At 51.4% G+C, this 5,000-nt stretch overlaps 1 non-coding gene across 1 annotated transcript in view; it reads right to left on the bottom strand.

The window, feature by feature from the left end:
* Positions 1 to 1,544, bottom strand: part of LOC126444683 (small subunit ribosomal RNA) — a 1,909-nt gene extending 365 nt beyond the window's left edge. The window contains exon 1 of the ribosomal RNA XR_007582690.1: positions 1 to 1,544. This exon is cut by the window's left edge and continues 365 nt beyond it. This is a non-coding gene — a ribosomal RNA (small subunit ribosomal RNA).
* Positions 1,545 to 5,000: the final 3,456 nt, after the last annotated feature.

Genomic DNA, 5,000 nt, shown 5'->3' on the forward strand with positions numbered 1-5,000 from the left:
ATCACAGACCTGTTATTGCTCAATCTCGTGCGGCTAGAAGCCGCCTGTCCCTCTAAGAAGAAAAGTAATCGCTGACAGCACGAAGGATGTCACGCGACTAGTTAGCAGGCTAGAGTCTCGTTCGTTATCGGAATTAACCAGACAAATCGCTCCACCAACTAAGAACGGCCATGCACCACCACCCACCGAATCAAGAAAGAGCTATCAATCTGTCAATCCTTCCGGTGTCCGGGCCTGGTGAGGTTTCCCGTGTTGAGTCAAATTAAGCCGCAGGCTCCACTCCTGGTGGTGCCCTTCCGTCAATTCCTTTAAGTTTCAGCTTTGCAACCATACTTCCCCCGGAACCCAAAAGCTTTGGTTTCCCGGAGGCTGCCCGCCGAGTCATCGGAGGAACTGCGGCGGATCGCTGGCTGGCATCGTTTATGGTTAGAACTAGGGCGGTATCTGATCGCCTTCGAACCTCTAACTTTCGTTCTTGATTAATGAAAACATACTTGGCAAATGCTTTCGCTTCTGTTCGTCTTGCGACGATCCAAGAATTTCACCTCTAACGTCGCAATACGAATGCCCCCGCCTGTCCCTATTAATCATTACCTCGGGTTCCGAAAACCAACAAAATAGAACCGAGGTCCTATTCCATTATTCCATGCACACAGTATTCAGGCGGGCTTGCCTGCTTTAAGCACTCTAATTTGTTCAAAGTAAACGTGCCGGCCCACCGAGACACTCAATAAAGAGCACCCTGGTAGGATTTCAACGGGGTCCGCCTCGGGACGCACGAGCACGCACGAGGCGGTCGCACGCCTTCGGCTCGCCCCACCGGCAGGACGTCCCACGATACATGCCAGTTAAACACCGACGGGCGGTGAACCAACAGCGTGGGACACAAATCCAACTACGAGCTTTTTAACCGCAACAACTTTAATATACGCTATTGGAGCTGGAATTACCGCGGCTGCTGGCACCAGACTTGCCCTCCAATAGATACTCGTTAAAGGATTTAAAGTGTACTCATTCCGATTACGGGGCCTCGGATGAGTCCCGTATCGTTATTTTTCGTCACTACCTCCCCGTGCCGGGAGTGGGTAATTTGCGCGCCTGCTGCCTTCCTTGGATGTGGTAGCCGTTTCTCAGGCTCCCTCTCCGGAATCGAACCCTGATTCCCCGTTACCCGTTACAACCATGGTAGGCGCAGAACCTACCATCGACAGTTGATAAGGCAGACATTTGAAAGATGCGTCGCCGGTACGAGGACCGTGCGATCAGCCCAAAGTTATTCAGAGTCACCAAGGCAAACGGACCGGACGAGCCGACCGATTGGTTTTGATCTAATAAAAGCGTCGCTTCCATCTCTGGTCGGGACTCTGTTTGCATGTATTAGCTCTAGAATTACCACAGTTATCCAAGTAACGTGGGTACGATCTAAGGAACCATAACTGATTTAATGAGCCATTCGCGGTTTCACCTTAATGCGGCTTGTACTGAGACATGCATGGCTTAATCTTTGAGACAAGCATATGACTACTGGCAGGATCAACCAGGGAGCTGCGTCAACTAGAGCTGAGCAGCCGGCCGCCCGGGAGTGTGTCCCGGGGGCCCGCGCGAACACGCAAGCGTCCGCTCAATTATTCTGCAAACAGGAGGAGGCTGAGCTCCCCTGCACAACACACCTCGAAACCCTCTCAGGTCCCGGCGGCGCGCAGCGCCGTCCTAAGTACTTGGTCGGGTTCGAGAGAGGCGCAATCGCCCGGAGTTAGGCGAGTAGACGCTTTAGGTGCGACCACCCGTGCTCCCAACTGAGCTTGCCGCTGCCGACAGAGGCCCGGGAGCGTGCTGTCGTGGCATTGCCGGCGGGAGACAACACGCGCCACCTACGGTGACCGGCAGCTCCAACGCCAGCGCCACAGAAGGACAAAAGCCCCACTTGGGTGCCGAAGCGAACTCTCCCAGCACAGCGCACGCGCCAACACGTCCGCACAGCTGCGATACAAACCACCTGCGAGAACCGCTGGGGCGACCGAGCAGCAGACGGCGTCGCGGCGCCGAGCGCCGGGCGGCGGCGCATCCTCAGCGCACACAGTCCTCAATCGGACCAGCACACTGCAGATGGCCACCGCGCTTCGCACCGGGCCCGCGAGGACCTACTTTGGCCGCAAGGCGCCGCGAGCAGGGGGCCCCGGCGCGCAGCTGCGCCGCCTGCCGCGTCCGTCGGCCGGCGCGCCTGCCACTGGCCGCCCCCACCAGCCGGCTGTAGCGCGTGCGCCCACGCACCGCGCTGCCAGCACGCCGGGCGGCCCCCCCTCACCGGCCGGGGACAGTCTCACCCAGCCACCGCCGCGTATCGCCTCACACCCAGATCCCCTTTCACGTTCGTGGGCATGGTGGGTATCCCTGAAACAACCAGTTAATAGCTCGACCGATCGTCGCCAACACTGATTCACCTCTAGCGAGAACAACCGCACCACAACGGGTTACCTGTTGTTCATTTGCGTAACGTCACCAGCAAACGTAGACGTCCATCGCCATTTGCAACGAGTATTGCATGCCTGTGTCAGGTGTCACAACACACTACGTCTGCCCACATAGACGCAACAACATGTGCACGCCTCGAGAACACGTGGAAGGTAGCCCCCGTACGTATGCGGTGTCCATTGCGCGAACGACTGTCAGCCGGCCTCTGCAGGATGTCGCAGATGTGGAACGCGGTGCAACATGCTATCACGGTGTGTGAGAAGAGACGACTACGTCCGAATACACGCTCCACTACATCAACAGACTGCTCATGCTGATCGCCATCGAGGGCGTCCGTTCCTCCCACACGTCTGAATGGCGTACCACACTGCAATCCAGCTCTTATAGGGAGACGACACGTAGCTGCGTGCACAATATTTGGACTGTATGGTCTGCCGTTGCTAGGCGCAGTCGTCGTACGGTCACACATGTGCCACGATGTATCATTCAGTACATACGGACCAATGTGCAGTACAGTTTGTGGGTTTTGCGTACATCGGCGGACAGGTGACAGGCCGTACCACAACGTAGGCTGAGTACGTCGGCATGCGAAGGGCATTGAACATGCAAACTTCTCAACGACCAGCTTGCGAAGGCAGGGGGGAAGGGGGGGGGGGCATGTACGTCCTGCTGCTATCCACATTACAGTGTATAGCAGGAGCATGTGGAAAGTCAGCAACACCTGCAAGGTGTTTAACATGACGCGATACACAGGGGACCGGGCAGTGCGAATAGCGAACTATATTGCGAGGGTTGCGGTTAGGCAACACTACACTAATTTAACGAGTTGCATAACAATTACAGAGCAGGTTAAGGCGCAATATAGGTTAGGTTAAGGCACAACATGGGTTACGTTAAAGCACAACATGGGTTACGTTAAAGCACAACATGGGTTACGTTAAAGCACAACATGGGTTACGTTAAAGCACAATTTAGGTTACGTTAAAGCACAATTTAGGTTACGTTGAAGCACAATTTAGGTTACGTTGAAGCACAATTTAGGTTACGTTGAAGCACAATTTAGGTTACGTTGAAGCACAATTTAGGTTACGTTGAAGCACAAATTAGGTTACGTTGAGGCACAAATTAGGTTACGTTGAGGCACAAATTAGGTTACGTTGAGGCATAATTAGGTTACGTTGAGGCACAAATTAGGTTACGTTGAGGCACAATATGGGTTAGGTTGAGGCACAATATGGGTTAGGTTGAGGCACAATATGGGTTAGGTTGAGGCACAATATGGGTTAGGTTGAGGCACAATATGGGTTAGGTTGAGGCACAAATTGGGTTAGGTTGAGGCACAATATGGGTTAGGTTAAGGCACAATATGGGTTAGGTTAAGGTACAATATGGGTTAGGTTAAGGTACAATATGGGTTAGGTTAAGGTACAATATGGGTTAGGTTAAGGTACAATATGGGTTAGGTTAAGGTACAATATGGGTTAGGTTAAGGCACAATATGGGTTAGGTTAAGGCACAACATGGGTTAGGTTAAGGCACAACATGGGTTAGGTTAAGGCACAACATGGGTTAGGTTAAGGCACAACATGGGTTAGGTTAAGGCACAACATGGGTTAGGTTAAGGCACAATATGGGTTAGGTTAAGGCACAATATGGGTTAGGTTAAGGCACAACATGGGTTAGGTTAAGGCACAATATGGGTTAGGTTAAGGCACAACATGGGTTAGGTTAAGGCACAACATGGGTTAGGTTAAGGTACAATATGGGTTAGGTTAAGGTACAATATGGGTTAGGTTAAGGTACAATATGGGTTAGGTTAAGGTACAATATGGGTTAGGTTAAGGTACAATATGGGTTAGGTTAAGGTACAATATGGGTTAGGTTAAGGTACAATATGGGTTAGGTTAAGGTACAATATGGGTTAGGTTAAGGTACAATATGGGTTAGGTTAAGGCACAACATGGGTTAGGTTAAGGCACAACATGGGTTAGGTTAAGGCACAACATGGGTTAGGTTAAGGCACAACATGGGTTAGGTTAAGGCACAACATGGGTTAGGTTAAGGCACAACATGGGTTAGGTTAAGGCACAACATGGGTTAGGTTAAGGCACAACATGGGTTAGGTTAAGGCACAACATGGGTTAGGTTAAGGTACAATATGGGTTAGGTTAAGGCACAACATGGGTTAGGTTAAGGCACAACATGGGTTAGGTTAAGGCACAACATGGGTTAGGTTAAGGCACAACATGGGTTAGGTTAAGGCACAACATGGGTTAGGTTAAGGCACAACATGGGTTAGGTTAAGGCACAACATGGGTTAGGTTAAGGCACAACATGGGTTAGGTTAAGGCACAACATAGGTTAGGTTAAGGCACAACATAGGTTAGGTTAAGGCACAACATAGGTTAGGTTAAGGCACAACATACGTTAGGTTAAGGCACAACGTAGGTTAGGTTAAGGCACAACGTAGGTTAGGTTAAGGCGCAATGTAGGTTAGGTTAAGGTACGATATAGCTGAGGTTAAGGTA

This window comes from Schistocerca serialis, unplaced genomic scaffold (assembly GCF_023864345.2).
Source record: "Schistocerca serialis cubense isolate TAMUIC-IGC-003099 unplaced genomic scaffold, iqSchSeri2.2 HiC_scaffold_295, whole genome shotgun sequence".
In the NCBI taxonomy this organism is placed as follows: domain Eukaryota; kingdom Metazoa; phylum Arthropoda; class Insecta; order Orthoptera; family Acrididae; genus Schistocerca; species Schistocerca serialis.